Genomic DNA, 20,048 nt, shown 5'->3' on the forward strand with positions numbered 1-20,048 from the left:
TCGTAAGTGTTTGTGTCGCTAAGGAGTTGCTTTGATTTGCGAGGTAGAAGTCTTTGTCCATTATTACGATTTTGCCGTCTTTGTCGGATCTACTTATTTATGTAACACCTAACTTTTTTAGCGAGTGGATGGCTATCATATATCTACAGGGAACAGGATATTTCTTATTTAGGTCAGTTAAAGCATTTAGTAACACTCCTTTAAACATCTCTCATGGCTGTAGTTTTCTGTCAGATATGAATTTATCAAAAGCCACTATGAGTCTAGGTTGTTTTTGCGGTCCGGCATAAAGGCAAAGGATAAGCTAGATTTAAAACTAAATGTTGGTTACAGTAAGGGGGGTGTTGGATAAGTTTTAAAACTTTGTCTTGTTGCTCAGATTATTCCATGTGCTATTGTTTATTAAGTTATTTAACTTGCGTAAAAGTCTGTTAGAATGAGTCACGCTATTATAGGCAGCAATGTCAGAACAAAATAACAAAGTTAGTTGAATTATTTGCTTCTTATAACGTATTTTCATTCGGGGAATCATTCTGTAAGCAATATTCGGGTGTAATATGGGTTGTCCTTTAAGTCCTGCATGTTTTAGCCAATCTATACATGGAATACTTTGAAACTACAGTAATAAATGCAATAAAACACAAAAACACGCTGTGGATGAGATATGTAGATGATATTCTAACATTTTGGGATAATAGATGGGGCAATTTTAATTAATTCCTTTCAAAATTAAATGCATTAGTGCCCAGCATCAAATTTAAAGTTGAATGGGAAACAGACAACCAAATTCCTTTACTTGATGTTTTAATAATCAGAGACATGACAGAATACAAAATTACCATAAACAAAAAACCAACGTTCTCACTTTCATACATTCACTACTTTAGCTATCATGACATTGCTATCAAGATAGGTGTAGCCAGCAACCTGTTCTTAAGACCCTTACAAATTTGTTCCCCAGATTTCCTGGAAATAGAATTTGAAGTAATTCGTAAGCAGCTTTTGTCTTTAAAGTATCCTGACCATATAATTGAGAAAGCAATTCACAAAGCAAACATAATTTTCTACCAACCCCATCAAGACAAGACCAGAGATACACCCAAACAATAAAATAAAAACTTCCCACGGCCTGGACAGGATTAAGACGGTGACTCAGACCCTCGGAAAATCTAACCCTATTGTATTTACTTACCCAAACACCTTAGCCAAATCCCTGATAAACGTCCAACAAAAGACATCCCCCAAGGACACAAGCGTTTACGAAATCCCATGCCATGACTGTGACCAATCTTACATCAGATTTACAGGTAAATCACTTCCCCAGAGATTAATACAACACAAACGGTCAGTTAGATATGGACAACAGAACTCAGCTATTTCCAACCATATAAATGAATATAACCATAGAATAAACTGGAATTTGTCATGTATAATTTCTAGCAGCAACTGCCGGTACAAGAGTCAAATGATGGAATTACAGCCTTAATTAAAGAGGCAGGTAATGAACATCTCAAAAGGAGCATGGGATTCAGATGTGATCGACAAGATTTTCATTCAACCAAAGCTTAAGAAGATTAAAGGAAGATTATCAGCGGGAGTGACCTAAATTGGCTTACCTGTGGATGGATCTCTTGGTATAAATACCACCTTTTCTGTAAACTTTTCTCATTCATCTACCTGAAGAGGGAGACAGCAGTCTCTGAAATATAGTATTTTTCTCTCTATATTTTGGTGTTTTTATGGGCTCCTTTTATTACATATATATATATATATATATATATATATATATATATATATATATATATATATATATATATATATATGTTATGAAGTGCCAAGTATCTGGTTACCATTTATCAATTATTACCTCACAAAAGCCAGACACCTGAACCCTCATAACACGTTTAAACGACTGAATACACTAAAGGCAACAGTGATCCCTTAACACTTACCAGTATTGCAGAAAACTCAGACTAAGTTCACCAAACAGGTGTGAGGTAATCTTGTAAGTTAATTAAATTAATCAAAGGGCATCACTCCTTCAACAACTTTCAAACTCTAAGTAGATTTCCCTGATTTCAGAAGTCTAAGTACTTCCCTTTGGTTCTAAGTCACTTCAAGAAAATTGAAGGAAAGCAAATCAATTACCACTCTATGTTTCTACCTAACATGAATATAATCATAATTAAATATATTTATACTGGTGTAAGATAAAGAAAACACTTATAAAAATTTTAAATACAAAAATTTATTATTAAATTCAAAATTTATAAGTGAAATTCACAATATCAGGGAAAAAAAATTACTGTTACTAGAAAACAAAGTAAAGTTTAATTAATTCTTGAATCAAATTAGTAAAATTAATCAAACAAATTAATTTATCACAAAATTCAAGAAAATTAATTCATCAAAATTCAAAAGTGTTAGGCAATAATTGAAAATTTGAAATTAATTCACAAGTGCTAAACAATAATAAGACTTGAAAAGAATTCTAAGTAAATGCAAATCAATTCACAAGTGTTAAATTTAATTAAATTGTGCAATGATAAAAGCAATGAAAATAACTAAGTCAATTAAATGGTGAATGCAAATGAAAATATAAAACAAAAAGACACACTTCAATAAGAAAAGAATAAGTGCACAAACAATGGAACAGACACAAACACAAAAAAATATCAGCAATGTGTAAAAGTGTAAATCATTCAAAACACTGTAACTAACAGTTTTTACCAAACCTTCGTAACAGACAACAGCTCCTATCAATTATTAGTTAAACACAATTCCTATTCGTTATTAGTTAAACACACTCCCTATCCATTATTAGTTATTCATTGTTCCTAACAATTATTAGTTGCAACTAATAAAAATATAACACACTTTACCTTGGTATACCAATTTCTTTCTTTGCTTTGCTGCAGGCTTGATTCACACTTTCACAAAAACCCAGGCGCCGTTACGAAATGTTTGTTCAGATTCCACAAAAGAAATTAAATAAACTAAATAAATTCTAAGAAATATCAAATATACAATTTCTCACAAGTTATGAGTGACCAAATTTACGTTACGTTAAAATAATCTCGATGTCGAGTGAGAGAGAGAGAGAGAGGGATCTAACTGCCTCAAGGTCTTAAAGATCGAATGAAATCTCTTCCTTTATGGAAATGACAGAGCAGATGTCTCAAAACGTTCTAGGCACGAAAGCTTCTCGAAAGTTCTGAAATCTGACGCAATCTTACACACATAATGTGCAACATCCACGTGGGACTTGACAAAGATATACACGTACCATACAAGACTGCTCAACAGATACGTACCCGATTGAAACGGAGGGTAAACGATAATTAAGATTGACATGTTTTTGATGACAACGAGCTCGCTATCAAACGCGCTGACAGAGCAGGACGCAAACGGATCTCACAGACTCTAATTTTTAAAGTGCTGACATAAAAGTTAAACATTTGCAGCTTTGAAAAGACAAGGATCTCTCTCTTTACGTTATATATATATTCTTTTACAAGACGTTAATGCGAAATCTGAACACACATTTTAAAACATCCTATTCTAAGCTATCTAGGAATCTGAAAAAATGTTACACAATCTACAAGACATTTCAAAGAGGGGAAAAAATGCATTTTGAAAGTAGCAATATATAATAATATATATATATATATATATATATATATACATATATATATATATATATATATATATAGTATATATATATATATTATATGTATATATGTAAGAATGTATGAAAGTTCTCTCACTGCCGAGTCATGCATTCAAAAGACTTCGAAGGAAATGCAATGCAGGAACTACCATGGCTTGGGTCTCAGGTTTCCAAATGGCCACATTTTATCCTTCTCTTCCGTTTGCGAAGAAATTATAAAGGCCTGTGATCTACAACTCTGCTTTCTTTTCCTCTTTCAATTGTTAGTTACTTTGACGAGTGGAAAATGAATGACGGTCTTGAAACAAAAGAATGAAGAAGGAATGCAGAAAAGAAAAAAAAAAAAGTGAGTCGACATCACTCGTCGTGTGTCAGTCAGTGGCTGAGCTCCTAAAGGTCGTGACTTCACACTTGAATGCCTGTCCGGGCGACGCTTGCTCTTGGACCGCCCCCCGAAATGTGTTCTTGAGCCCCCCTCCCTCCCCAACCCCGCGCCGCCTTGAAGCACTTATTTCTGCCGAGTCATCACTTTCTACTTGTTGGTGCATTCCAGTTTGCATTGGATGCAATTTCTCTCATCTCTGAAAAGTTTTTCTTCCATAACTCCTACATTTCGTGAGAAAACCAATTACTGTGCAAATGACTCTTGTGGTAATTTTTCCGCTGATACACTTTATATGGATTTTTATATCTTCAAAATAACAATTTGCGATGGCCGGGAATCGAACCCGGGTCAACTGCTTGGAAGGCAGCTATGCTAACCACTATACCACCATCGCCTTATTTGTATAGAATAAAATTATATAAGTAATGATGAGCTGATCAACTCTTGTGGGTGTCATACTCTGTCAATCTAGCCGAGAACTAAAAGCGTATAATGCCAAGATAGTGAACGGTTTAAGAATTGTATCATTGAGTTTCAATGTCACGGAAATGGAATAACATCTTAATTAGATGTGATGTAAGAGTTAATGGAAATGCACAAGGGAATATAATAAAGTCGCAAAAAGGCTGGTTCCTGAAGAGCAACAGGTGTCAAATGTCATAACACGCTCGGAAGCCTACTAGATGTTTACGCACGTCACCTGTTCATCATCTCGCTCTCCAGGCACCCAACACTTGTCATTATTCATACAATGAGATCCTCTTCTCCTATGGCGTGGATAACGCTGCAGGTAGGTTTCCCTGGTATGAGCAGATGTTTTAGTCTCTTTTTTTCTCCGGTGATCTAGATTTAACTGTCAGCAATTGCGATAGTATTATCTTCAGCTTGACATGTCATAAATACCGCCGCCTTTTCTGTAACTTTTCTCATTCATTACCTACCTGAAGAGAGAGAGAACAGCAGTCTCTGAAATATATGACTCTTTATTTCAGGCGTTTTTATGGGGTTCTTTTTCTTAGTATGGATTCTTTTATAACAGACTATACCAGTCATAAATATATTGTATATATATATATATATATATATATCTATATATATATATATATATATATATATATATATATATATATAGATATATATTATAGTATATATATGTATATATAATATATAATATATATTGTATATATATTTATTTTTTTAATATATATTTATATATATATTATATATGTCTATATATATAATGTAATATATAAGTATAATATTATATATATATAGTATATAACATATATATATATATCTATATATATATATAATATATAATATGACTGGTAAAAATGTCCTTTTACAACAGAATTCCATCTAACAAAAGGAGCCCATAAAAACGCCTGAAATACGAGACTGCTGTCTCTCTCTTTTCAGGTAGGTAATGAATGGGAAAAGTACAGAAAAGGCGGCGGTATTTATACCAAGAGATCCATCCGCAGGTATAGCCGTTTTACTAGGTCACCCCTGCAGATAATTTTTTTCGTTAATATATATAGATACTATACATTATATATATATATATATATACATATATATATATATATATATATATATATATATATATATATAATATCATTGTGTGCGCAACTGATCGCCCAATAAGGAATGAAAGGTTCTTATTTCAAAACGCATCAGCTGTCTTGACGCATAAACTTGGGAGTGCATGCCTTGGCAAGGTCTATTAGGGAGATCAGTATAATAGGGATATGGGCTGATACCCAGTCAATACCAACCTTCAAGTCAAGGGACTACTACTTAATTCCAGCGGCAACAATGAATCAAGACACCTACGGAGTTGAAGCCAAGAGGCCGCTGCACCTTGCATTGGGGAGGGGGGGGGGGGTGGGGGGGGGGGTTTTAAAGGGTGGTGGCAGGGTGGGTACAGGGCATTCAAGCTGATAATCAAATAGCCATAAAGAAAAATTCAAACTTATCTGTTTATATCACGAATAATGTGATTCCATTCATTAATTTTCATTTATATGTACTGTATGTATATAGTAAATATGTATATTTGTTACTGTTGTATGTATATAGTAAATTGTATATATAACGTATGTGTATATATATATATATATATATATATATATATATATATATATATATATATATATATATGTGTGTGTGTGTGTGTGTGTATATGTATGTGTGTATATATATATATAATATTTATAATCTATATCTATAATTACCTATCTATATCTATCAGTCTATCTACCGACCTATCCAACTACGATCTTATAAATAAAGAAATAAATATATATGTGTAAAGATTTATATATATATATATATATATATATATATATATACTATATATATATATATATTGTATTGCGTTCTTCGAAGCTCAAACTACTGACTGCTTTAGAGGATAAAAGCCATGTGTCTTCAAGACAAATAACTAACTCTTGTTTGTATATAAAGTTCCAAAATAAAGTACACACACTTGTGTGTGTACTATACCCTGAATAGCACCAGCGGATGAAGACGTGTTTAAAATTTTTTAAGTTGGTTAAATGGTTATGGCGAAATGGCAACATCACATTTACAAACACGATGACGCAATCAACGATCCCCGCCACGTGGATCCGTCTGATGTCGATGCCCTCTAGAAGGGTATCCAAAAGTGAAACCACACTTCTTCACCATTAATGGAGTCTTATGCACGCACGTACACTCAGCTATAATATCTTAAATATTTGAATCATTCACAAATGACAGGTCATGTTTAATGGCATTCATTATCATTTGAAACTACTGTCTGCTCGCCCTTCTCATTTGAAATAGAAATTGATTACTTCCTTCATGCGATGGTGGTATAGTGGTTAGCATAGCTGCCTTCCAAGCAGTTGACCCGGGTTCGATTCCCGGCCATCGCAGAAAATTATTTTAATGCCACTTAACGGTAATTTAAGATCAACAATGCTAATAGTTTCAGCACACCTCAGATAGAAGCTAAATTCCGAGAATGAAAAGTTAGTCATAATCACATTCATCTCTTTAGACATTTCTCACGAAAGAGACGGACAGGAATTGTGAACAATAGTCAAAAGGTGGAAAGTACCCTCTCTGCACAAATTGAGAAAGCAACAAAAAAGAAATAAAAATTGCGCGGTTTCTTTGACAAAATCGAGTTTCCTTACAGTGTATAATGCTGTATGAAACTCTCAGTCACATCCCGTCGTGGCCTGTGTTCCTAGGCTGACCAAATCGAAATTAAAATAGCTACAAAATCGAAATTACAGAAAAGCACCTTTGAGGATCTAGACTAGCCTCTCAACAAGCCACAATATCACATCATTACGACGAGCCTCTCAATGCGCTACAGAATGAAATTCTCAGCTTTGACTGGGCAGCACTCAGTTGCTCCCCAGATTCGGTCAAGTGAAGGTGCGTTAGCGACGCCTCCAGAATTGGATGTAGTGTCACGTCAGACGCACAATCCATTACAAACCTTAACCTTGAATAATAATTACTGAGCCCAGAGGGCTGCTACTTGATATGTTTGATGGTTGGAGGGTGGATGATCAAGTCCTCTACTAGAGCCTCAGTAGTTTTTAAGATATGATGGGCAAACAGAAGGACGGACAAACAAAACCATCTCCATAGTTTTCTTTTACGTAAAACTAAAAAGCGAATACTGATCATGTCCAATAAACTTTGAAAATGTGTCATGCGCAAGGGTTGGCATAATACTCAGGGATGAAACATGCTTCACATGCACATGTTGTTGTTTTGAAGATTAAGTTGGCGTTATGCCAGAACGGGCTTTTGCTCATCGAGCAACCCCTAGGGAAACCTTCACAATATTTGGTTTTCAATGCCTAAATCTAATGACACCTGGATAGATTACCGCCGACTTTGCTATGACAACCATGATGTGTGCCTTTTGTTGTCATGTGCTTTAACATTCCTGTTTAGCAAAACACCTTTCTATCTGCACCTGGTACATTAATGAATAATTTGCGATACCGGAATCGAATCCGGGTCAACTGCTTGGAAGGCAGCTATGCTAACCACTATACCACCATCACTTGATCATCATGACTTGAACCTTTTAAGACATTCAAGTGTGAAGGAAGATTTTCTGACATTCAGAGTTGCAACTTATGGAGATGGAAGGTAGCATGGAAAGGTTGGCATCAAAATTAAAACATCACATTGAAAATGTTATTCAGAGAATGCAATCAAGAGAATTTTTCAAGAATAGTCTGATTTCACCAAATATTCTTAGGATTACAGCAGAGTATCACCTTTTTAGAATGGTAAATGGTTAGGAATCATTCATTCTAACATTAACCTCTTTTTCTCTAATCGTTTTTTTCCTTATGATAATGACCAACACTTTCCCTTTAAAAAAAGCAGTTGTGCCTCAAATTATGCAGTTGCCAATTAAACTTTTAGATGTGCCTCAAACGATAACTGGAAAATAATTTAATTTTCATGTAAACGTTTTTTGCAGCGGACTTTGTATAGTCTTCCTAAGTCACATCCTTCAGTGTCTAGGATTCTTTCTTCACACTTACATGTCTTAAAAGACTTATCAACATAGTTTAATCAAGCGATGGTGGTATAGTGGTTAGGATAGCTCCCTTCCAAGCAATTGACCCAGGTTCGATTCCCGGCCATCGCAAAACTGCTGTTTAAATACCAGTTGCAAGTAGAATGACTCGACACTTGTTCACGTTAAAACAATACTAATCTAATAAACAATAAACAATACTAATCTAACACATGCCATAAACTTGAGCGGCTTAACTCTGTAGTGTGAAGCATGTTTCATCATCTGAGTGTTATGTCTGCCCCTGCTACTCTCTCTCTCTCTCTCTCTTTAGGGCATGAATATCAAGGGACGCTTGGTTACATTACTCTAGATTAGTTAGAGGTGACTGATATATGATGAACTGTTTTGATTTTTCATCATTTCGTTTAATAAAAACCTTTTAATGTTTTAAGTGTAGAAAAGGAGAGAAAGGTAGACCAAAGAGAAAGTGATTTTTATTGGATAAGCAAAAAAATATTATAATGTATATTAGATCTCATGGGAAAATACTGAAGGAAAGAAACCAATGCATGATGGTATGGATACTGCATTTTATGCATGATTACAACTTTCCTTACAACTTTCCATTTGTAACATTAGCAGTTATGGTATGTCTGTAGCTGTAAATTTAGTTACTAACAACGTGATTTGAGTGTGTACCTGGAATTTAAACTAGAAACAATACAATGGCAGGGTATCGAACCTTGGTCAACTGCTTGGAAGGCAGCTATGCTAACCACTATACCACCAGCAATTAATTACATATTACTATCATAAAACTTTTTAAACTATTGAATTGTTAATAAGGATTGTATGAAGAAGTTTGCAACTCGGAAGAGCGAGGGTATCAGAATTAAAAGTAAATGTTAATGCTTTAAAAAATGTTTTATCAGAGACTACGTCATCAAGATAAATATTCACAGTCGTATTTCATTTTATGGTTGTGAGATAGCAGGAAGGAAGTAATTGTTTGTTGTCATTTAGGTGAACAATCTCACTCTAGAATGTGCATGAATGCTTTTAATTAATAAAATATGATGGTGATCAACACAATCTTTGATAAAAAGCAGTTTTGACATAATTCTTGATATATATCTCAAAAGATTATTCTAGGAACAAAGAGGGAAATAATTTACATTCTACATAAACCTACGTTTTTATACTATTGAGATCTCCACAAATTACACCTTATAGGAATGTTTAAAAAATTTTCTTCGCTCTAGAATGTCGTAAAAGGTTTTTCAAAGGCATTTTATCAAGCGATGGTGGTATAGTGGTTAGCATAGCTGCCTTCCAAGCAGTTGACCCGGGTTCGATTCCCGGCCATCGCAAACTTTCAGTTTAAATACCAGGTGCAAACAGGAAGAGGTTTTGTTCAACAGGTGTGCTAGCCAAAGTGTGTCCATGTTGAACAGTTATCTAGAGAAAAACACTATTATGGCTTCCTTAACAAAAGTAACAGTAATCTCTCCAGTATCCAACATGTTTGTTGATTGAAAGCAATTACCGTGAAGCGTATATCATGCTCATGAGTATTCCGCTAATCCTTGCTTATGAAACGTCTATTAAACTTGAATAACAGTAATGACCTTTCGTTATTTTGGGGAAACAACACTTCCAGTTGCATTAAGATTTACATTGATTCTCATTCAAGCCTGTCCTGCCTTTTCTGTCCATGCCATGTCTCAGATTTGAAGAGCCATACCTGAGAAGGTGCAGTCTATCCTTAGAGTATATAGTTCATTCACCTTTTGCAGAATTCAAATGTCAGTGATTATTATTTCATGTAAAGATTTCCGGTAGCATTGGAGATGCCATTTTGTTTCTACTAGATTTACCCTGCGTCTCTCTCTCTCTCTCTCTCTCTCTCTCTCTCTCTCTCTCTCTCTCTCTCTCTCTGCCTGCTTGTCACACACACATACACACACACCTCTTAAGGTATGAAAGTAATGGATAACGGTGGAATACATGACTGTTGATTATCTCGGGAAAGAATTGATAGTGACTAACTTTTCACATTTCCAAATCCGGTCTTTCAATGTGAATTGTGGTATCTCGGATATAACTTAAAGAAATTATTTCTTTTATTAAATATCTATCCCTATTTAATTCATATGAAAAAAATTTTAAGATACGAGTTCAGACAGGAGCAGGTGGAGGTATAACTGTAAGTGGAGGATTTTAATATATATATTTATATATTTATATATATATATATATATATATATATATATGTATATATATATATTTATATATATAAAATCCCTCTCTCTGTCTCTCTCTCTGTCTCTCTCTCCTGCTCTCTCTCTCTCTCGTCTTCTCTCTCTCTCTCTCCTCTATATATATATATATATATATATATATATATATATATATATATAGAGAGAGAGAGAGAGAGAGAGAGAGAGAGAGAGAGAGAGAGAGAGGAGAGTCAATGACTAATGGTGACGACCCCACATTTTCCCAATGACAAAAGAAGCTTTCAATATTTGTAGATATTTCTCAAATGATGCATAAGAAACAGGAACGACAAATCATTTACATTTTATATTAACCTTTTTTCAGTTGAAACTGCAATATTCCAAAGTTATACCCTTTGATACTTCAGTGTCTGCCCTTATAGTTAAACGTTTTTAAAAGGTTTGTCAGCATTTCTTAAAGCAAGCGATGGTGGTATAGTGTTAGCATAGCTGCCTTCCAAGCAGTTTGACCCGGGTTCGATTCCCGGCCATCGCAGGATTCCCGTTTAAATATCCTATGTGATTTCTGATGGGTTAAAAGTAATGGTATAATTACAAAAAGCAAAGATTGGCGTAACATCCAAGAGGATGATTACACTCTTCACAGTAATTGCTTTCAACGAAAAAACATGATGGACACTGGAGAGATGACTGTTACCTTTCTTAAGGAAGCCATAAGAGTGTTTTTCTCTAGACAACTGTTTAACATGGACATACTTTGGCTAGCACACCTGGTATTTAAGTAGAAAGTTTGCGATGGGCGAGAATCGAGTTGGATATCTTGATCTGATGACTTAAGATGATGCCCCACCTAAAGAGAAAGGGGTTATTCTTAAACTACATTACACACAACCATTTATCATTCCTAAAAGTTGACTGAAATTTTGGTCCTATCTGTTATCTAGACGATATGGTTAAATCATGCTATCTTAGAAGATTTCTCTTGATATAGTTGCCTTTAATAATATATTTTGTACCACATGACTACATATTCTTTTTATGTTTCATGCCTTGTTCCCCTTTGTTGCTGTCATCATATCTCCCAAACTTGCCCACCTTAAATATCATAAAATCTTTCCTCACACTTGAATGTTTTATAAGGTATATTAACTTCACCTGATTAGGCGATGGTGGTATAGGGGTTAGCATAGCTGCCTTCCAAGCAGTTGACTCTTGCTCGATTCCCGGCCATCGCAAATCTCCCGTTTAAATACCAGTTAGAATGACTCGACACTTGTTCACATTAATAATTTGGCAAGGATTTGCTCTGCGAACCTTTCCAGAATAAGCAATACTAATCTAACAGAAGTCATAAAATTGAGCATCTTGACTCTGTAGGGTGAAGCATGTTTCATCTTCTTTCTGAGTATGTATATATATATATATATATATATATATATATATATATATATATATATATATATATATATATCTCAAATGATATCTGAAAAAATGAAGAGAAATTAATTTAAATTTTAAAAACTCTCTTTTGCAGGTAAGACTAAAATTATTCCTAAGTCTTACACCTAAATACCTCAAAGTTTTCATTGCAACTGATTTTATTGAACGGTTTGTAAACATAACATCTTAACCAAGTAATGACGATAGCGGTTAGCATAATTGACTTCCAAGCAGCTGATCAGGATTCCATTTCGTCTATTGAAAATTTCCATTTAAGACCCTATGCAAACAGAATGGGTGTTTTGCTCAATGGGGATGTAGATCAAAAGATATCTCAATGTCATTTCTGATTGCAATGAAAATAATTATATAAACATCAGTTGATCTTCCCACTTGTTGATTATTAATAGATACAGAGGGAAAAAACCTTCTATTGCAGGAGGTTATGTTGACACATAACCTGAACATTCCAGTTGCAACATTGACTACCTATAACGTTTTTGTAATTATGCCATTACTTTAACACATCCGAATTTACATATGATATATAAAGGAACCCTGCGATGGCCGGGAATCGAACCCGGGTCAACTGCTTGGAAGGCAGCTATGCTAACCACATATACACCATCGGGGGGCTTGGGGGTTAAGGAATGCTCCAAACCCAAACCTTTAAAAACATTCATCTCATAAAGGCAGGCACTGGAAGTTTCTCATAGGGTATAACTTTGGAATATTGCAATCTCAACTGAAAAAAGGTTAATATAAAATGTAAATGATTTGCCGTTCCTGTTTCTTTTACATCATTTGAGAAATATCTACAAATATTGAAAGCTTCTTTTTGTCATTGGGAAAATGTCGCTCGTCACCATTAGTCATTGACTCTCTCTCATCTCTTCTCTCTCTCTCTTCTCTCTCTCTCTCTCTCGTTCTCTCTCTCTCTCTCGTCTCTCTATCTTCTCTCTCTCTCTCTGTATATATATATGTATATATATATATATATATAGCTATATATATATATATAATATATTAAAATCTCCACTTACAGTTACTTTCACCTATACCTCCACCTGCTCCTGTCTAAACTCGTATCTTAAAATTTTATTTTCATGTGAAATAAATAGTGACAGACATTCATTAAAAGAAACAATTTCTTTAAGTTATATGACCGTGCTTTTTCCGAGATACCACAATTCATATTGAAAGACCGGATTTGGAAATGTAAAAAGTTAGTCACAATCAATTCTTTCCCGAGAAAATCACCAGTCATGTAACCCGGCGTTATTTATTACTTTTATACCTTAAGATGTGTGTGTGTGTGTGAGAGAGAGAAGCGAGAGAGGCAGAGAGAGAGAGAGAAGTGATGAGAGAGAGAGAGAGAGAGAGAGAGAGAGGAGACCAGGGTAAATCTAGAAACCAAAATACATCTCAATGCTTACCAAGAAAATCTTTACATTGAAAATAATCAATTCATGTGATATTTGTATTCTGTAAAAGGTGAATGAACTATACTCTAAGGAAAGACTGCGCCTTCAAATCTGAGACATGGCATGGACAGAAGAGGCAGGACAGGCTTGAATGAGAATCAATGCAAATATCAATGCAACTGGAGTGTTGTTTCCACAAAATAACGAAACGTAATTACTGCTATTCAAGTTTTATAGATGTTTCATAAGCAATGATTGGCGTAGTACCCAAGAGGATGTTACACTCTTCACAGTAATTGCTTTCAATCAACAAACATGATGGACACTGGAGAGATTATTGTTACCTTTGTTAAGGAAGCCATAACAGGGTTTTTCTCTAGATAACTGTTCAACATGGACATACTTTGGCTAGCACACCTGTTGAACAAACCTCTTCCTGTTTGCACCTGGTATTTAAACTGAAAGTTTGAGATGGCCGGGAATCGAACAAGGGTCAACTGCTTGGAAGGCAGCTATGCTAACCACTATACCACCATCGCTTAATAAAGCGACATTAAAAAGCCTTTTAAGATATTCTAGAGTGAAGAAAATTTTGAAAACATTCTTCAAAGGTGTAATTTGTGTAGATCTCAATATTAAAAAAGGCAAGTTTATGTAGAATGTAAATTATTTTCCCTCTTTGTTCCTAGAATAATCTTTTGAGATATATCTCAAGAATTAAGTCAAAACTGCTTTTTATCAAAGATTGTGTTGATCACCATCATATTTTATCAATTACAAATATTCATAAACAATATAAGAAAGTGAGATTGTTCACCTAAATGACAACAAACAATTACTTCCTTCCTGCTATCTCACAACCATAAAATGAAATACGACTGTGAATATTTCTTTATGATGTAGTCTCTGATAAAACATTTTTTAAAGCATTAACATTTACTTTTAATTCTGATACCCTCGCTCTTCCGAGTTGCAAACTTCGTCATACAATCCTTATTAATAATCCAATAGTTTAAAAAGTTTTATGATAGTAATATGTAATCAATCGTTGTGGTATTGGTTAGCATAGCTGCCTTACAAGCAGTTGACCTGGGTTCAATTCCCGGCCATCGCATTACTTCTAGTTTAAATTTCAGGTACACACTAAAGTCACGTTGGTAATAACTAAATTCACAGCTACAGACATACTATAACTGCTAATGTTAGAAAAGAAAAGTTGTAATCATGCACAAAATGCAGCATCCATACCATCATGCATAGGTTTCTTTCCTTCAGTATTTTCCCATGAGATCTAATATACATTATAATATTTTTTTGCTTATCCCATAAAAATCACTTTCTCTTTGGTCTACCTTTCTCTCCTTTTCCTACACTTAAAACATTAAAAGGATTTTATTAAACGAAATGATGAAAAATAAAAAAAGTTCATCATATACCAGTCACCTCTAACTAATCTGGAGTCATGTAACCAAGCGTCCCTTGATAATCATGCCGTAATAGAGAGAGAGAGAGAGAGAGAGAGAGAAGAGGGGCAGACATAATACTCAGATGATGAAACATGCTTCACACTACAGAGTTAAGCTGCTCAAGTTTATGGCATGTGATAGATTAGTATTGTTATTGTGGGAACGTTGACAGAGTAAATCCTTGCCAATAGTTTTAACGTGAACAAATGTCAAGTCATTCTACTTGCAACTGGTATTTAAATGGGAGTTTTGCGATGGCCGGGAATCGAACCCGGGTCAACTGCTTGGAAGGCAGCTATGCCACCATCGCATGGTGATAATGTATTATGAAACCTTTTAAGACATCCAAGTGTGAAAAGAGATTTTATTATATTAAAGGTTGCAACTTACGGAAGTGGATATAAGAAACAGATGGCATCAAAATTAAAAATGGTATTACATAAAAAATATGTTATTCAAAGAACTACATCAAGAGCATTATACAAAGTCTGATTTCTCAATATCGTCATAACATAACATCAAGGACCAGGAAGTTTCTATCAACATTTTGGAATTGTAAATGGTTAGCATCATTTAGTTTAGCAAAAGTCCTTTTACTAGCAACATTCATGTAATTTTTGAGATACCTCAAAAGATATAAATGAAACGTGAATGGAAAACAATTCACATTTTGTATAAAATTTTTGTAGTTGAGACTGAAATATTCCTAAGCCATAAAATTAAGAGTAGATTTTTTTTTACACTTGAATGTCTTAAAGGTTTAGTAATCTAGCTTGACCAAGTAATGGTAGTAAAAATGGTTAGCATAACTGCCTTCCAAACAGCTGCCTGGGTTTAAATCCTGGCCATCGCAAAATATCTGATTAAATACCAGGTGCAAATTGAGGATAGGTTACTGGAAACTAACGTAATAACTGCAGAAACTAATGTAACAATAATTTCTTCATGTTAACCAGAAGTTATATAACCCAGAGAGCCAAAATTGACAGATTTCTGTTGACTTTGTTGTGGAAATTGTTGAGAGAGCACTTTGCAATCAACTGACTAATAACACCGCATAAGCGGTAAGAAAAAAACACTCTGTACATCAGGGTAGTTTAAGAGAGTCTTGCGATGGTCGGGAATCGAACAAGGGTCAACTGCTTGGAAGGGCAGCTATGCTAACCACTATACCATCATCGCTTGAACAGTTAAAGTTAATATACCTTTTAAAACATTCAAGTGTGAGGGAAGATTTTAGGACATTTAAGGTGGGCAAGTTTGGGAGATATGATGCAGCAAAAGGGTGGAACAGGCATCAAACATAAAAGAATATGTAGTCATGTGGTACAAAACAATATATTATTAAAGGCAACTATATCAAGAGAAATCGTCTAAGATAGGATGATTTAACCATATCGTCTAGATAACAGATAGGACCAAAATTTCAGTAAACTATAAGGAATGATAAATAATGGTTATGTGTCATGTAGTTTAAGAATAACCCCTTTCTCTCTTATCCCAACTTTCCGTGGGATATTTTGAATTGATGACTTAAGAAGATGGCCCACATTTCTTTTATGACAAAAAGTTTTCATGCATTCTTTATGTATATATATATTATATATATATATATATAAATATATATATGTATATGTATGTATATATACGTGGGCCATCATCTTCAGTCGTCAATTCAAAGTATCCCAAGGAAGTTGCGATAAGAGAGAAAGGGGGCAAATCTAAAACTAAATGACACATGACCATTTATTATTCCTAAATGTTGACGGAAATTTTGGTCTTAGCTGTTATTTTAGACGATATGGTTAATCATGCTGTCTTAGAAGAATTCTCTTGATATGGTTGCCTTTAATAATATTTTTGTACCACTGACTACTATTCTTTTATGTTTCAATGCCTTGTTCCCTTTTTGCTGTCATCATATCTCCCAAACTTGCCACCTTAGAGTCATAAAATCTTTCCTCACACTTGAATGTTTTTAAAAAGGTATATTAACTTCACATAATCAGGGCGAGGTGGGGTATGTGGTTAGCATAGCTGCCTTCCGAACAGTTGACCCGGGTTCGATTCCCGGCCATCGCAAATCTCCCGTTTAAACACCAGTTGCATGTAGAATGACTCGACACTTGTTCACATTAATAAGTTGGCAAGAATTTGCTCTGCAAACCTTTCCAGAATAAGCAATACTAATCTAACAGATGTCATAAAATAGAGCAACTTAACTCAGCGTAGGGTGAAGCCTGCTTCATCTTCTTCTGAGAGTATATATATAATATTATATATATATATATATATATATATATATATCTCCCAAATGATATCTGAAAAAATGAAGAGAAACTAACTTACATTTTAAATAATCTCTTTTGCAGGCAAGACTGAAATACTCCTAAGTCTTACACCTAAATACCTTAAGGTTTTCTTTGCAACTGAATTTCTTAAACAGTTTGTAAACATAATATCTTAACCAAGCAATGACAATACCATTTAGCATAACTGTCTTTAAAGCAACTGACCAGGATTCCATTTCGGTTCAAAATTTCCATTAAGATCCTATGCAAACAGAATGGGAGTTTTTGCTCAATGGGGAGTGTATATCAAAATATATTTCAATGTCATTTCGATCGCAAAAGAAATAATTATATAAAACGTCAGTTGATCTTCCCACTTGTTGATTATTAATGGATACAGAGGGGAATAAACCTCTTCTATTGCAGTATGGAGGTTGACTACCTATAACGTTTTTGTAATTATGCCATTACTTTTAACCCATCAGAATTTACATTGGATATCTGAACGGGAATCCTGCGATGGCCGGGAATCGAACCCGGGTCAACTGCTTGGAAGGCAGCTATGCTAACCACTATACCACCATCGCTTGGTTAAGGGATGCTGACAAAACCTTTTAAAACATTCATCTATACAGGCAGACACTGAAGTCTATACAGGCAGACACTGAAGTCTCAAAGGGTATAACTTTGGAATATTGCAATCTCAACTGAAAAACGTTAATATAAAAATGTAAATGATTTGTCTTTAATGTTTCTTATAAATCATTTGAGAAATATCTACAAATATTGAAAGCTTCTTTTAGTCATTGGGATAATGTGGGATCGTCACATAAGTCACGTATTTTCTCTCTCTCTCTCTCTCTCTCTCTCTCTCTGCTCCTCTCTCTATCTCTCTCTCTCTCTCTATTAAAATCCTCCAATAGCAGTTTACTTTCACCTTTACCTCCACCTGCTCCTGTCTAAACTCGTATCTTAAAAGTTTTTCATTTAGAATTAGAGACGATATTCATAACAAGAAATAAAATGTTTAAGTTTATATGACTGTGCTTTTTCGAGATACCGCCATTCACATGAAAAGAAAACCGATTTGGAATGTAAAAGTTAGTTACAATTAATTCTTTTCCCGAGATAATCAATAGTCATGTATCCAAGCGTTATCTATTAAGCCGCGCGCGCGCGCGCGCGCGTGTGTGAGTGTGTGTGGCAAGCAGGCAGAGAGAGAGAGAGAGAGAGAGAGAGAGAGTAGTTTAAAAGAGCTATCAAATGAATGATGAGATACACATCAGAAGGAAGGTACTTTCTCTGGCACGGGTCAACAAATTTGAAGGTAGTGAGTGGATAGAGAAAGCAGCTCAAAATAAATCTCAACGCGACAGTGAATACAGTTTGCCAAGAATAACAATTAAAGACCAATGTCAAACGAGTTTTTGAAAGCTTTTGTAAGTAGCAGGGGCAGACATAATACTCAGATGATGAAATATGCTTCACATTACATAGTTAAGCTGCTCAAGTTTACGTATCTGTTAGATTAGTATTCTTTATTGTGGAAACGTTCACAATGTAATACATGCCAATTGTTTTAACGTGAACAAATGTCAAGTCATTCTACTTGCAACTGGTATTTAAAGCGGGAGTTTGCGATGGCCGGGAATCGAACCCGGGTCAACTGCTTGGAAGGCAGCTATGCTAACCACTATACCACCATCGCATGGTGATAGTGTATTATGAAACCTTTTAAGACATCCAACTGTGAAAAGAGATTTTATTATATTAAAGGTTGCAACTTAGGGGGGGGGATGGATGGATATAAGAAACAGATGGCATCAAAATTAAAAATGGATTACATTGCATGAAAAATGTTATTCAAAGAACTATATCAAGAGCATTATACAAACAAAGTCTGATTTCTCAATATCTCCATTAGATAATATCAAGGACCAGGATATTTCTATCAACATTTTGGAATTGTAAATGGTTAGCATCGTTTAATTTAGCAACAGCCCTTTTACTAGCAACATTCATGTAATTTTTGAGATACCTCAAAAGATATAAATGAAACATGAATGAAAATAATTCACATTTTGTATAAGATTTGTGCAGTTGAGATCCGTGAAAAATTCCTAAGTCATACCATTAAGAGTCTTAGTCTTTTTATCACACTTGAATGTCTTAAAGGTTTGGTAATCTAGCTTAACCAAGTAATGGTGGCGTATTGGTTAGCATAACTGCCTTCCAACGCAGCTGTCTGGGTTTAAATCCGGGCCATGGCAAAATATCTGCTTAAATACCAGGTGCTAATTGAGGATAGGTTATTTGAAGCTAATGTCATAACTACAGAACTGATGTAACAATACTTTTCTTCAAGTTAACCAGAAGTTATATAACACAGAGATCCACAATGATAGGTTTCTGTTGACTTTGTTGTGGAAATTGTTGAGAAAGCACTTTGTAATCAACTGGATTAATTAACAGCCATACCTCAGTTCTTGTACCATCAGGTATTTAAAGGAGAGTCTAGCGATGGCCGGGAATCGAACAAGGGTCAACTGCTTGGAAGGCAGCTATGCTAACCACTATACCACC

General features: G+C 34.7%; 1 long non-coding RNA gene and 5 other non-coding genes across 6 annotated transcripts in view; 3 read left to right on the forward strand and 3 right to left on the reverse strand.

The window, feature by feature from the left end:
• LOC135214993 (uncharacterized) overlaps positions 1-20,048 on the forward strand; it is a 266,054-nt gene that overhangs the window by 35,688 nt on the left and 210,318 nt on the right. The gene's annotated exons all lie outside the window — the stretch shown is intronic.
• Positions 4,378-4,449, reverse strand: Trnag-ucc (transfer RNA glycine (anticodon UCC)). Its single transcript has one exon. It is a non-coding gene; the product is annotated as a tRNA-Gly (tRNA).
• Trnag-ucc (transfer RNA glycine (anticodon UCC)) lies at positions 6,908-6,979 on the forward strand. The gene has a single exon. It is a non-coding gene; the product is annotated as a tRNA-Gly (tRNA).
• Trnag-ucc (transfer RNA glycine (anticodon UCC)) lies at positions 9,903-9,974 on the forward strand. Its single transcript has one exon. It is a non-coding gene; the product is annotated as a tRNA-Gly (tRNA).
• Trnag-ucc (transfer RNA glycine (anticodon UCC)) lies at positions 17,981-18,052 on the reverse strand. Its single transcript has one exon. It is a non-coding gene; the product is annotated as a tRNA-Gly (tRNA).
• Trnag-ucc (transfer RNA glycine (anticodon UCC)) lies at positions 19,102-19,173 on the reverse strand. Its single transcript has one exon. It is a non-coding gene; the product is annotated as a tRNA-Gly (tRNA).

Source organism: Macrobrachium nipponense, chromosome 46 (genome assembly GCF_015104395.2).
Source record: "Macrobrachium nipponense isolate FS-2020 chromosome 46, ASM1510439v2, whole genome shotgun sequence".
Taxonomy (NCBI): domain Eukaryota; kingdom Metazoa; phylum Arthropoda; class Malacostraca; order Decapoda; family Palaemonidae; genus Macrobrachium; species Macrobrachium nipponense.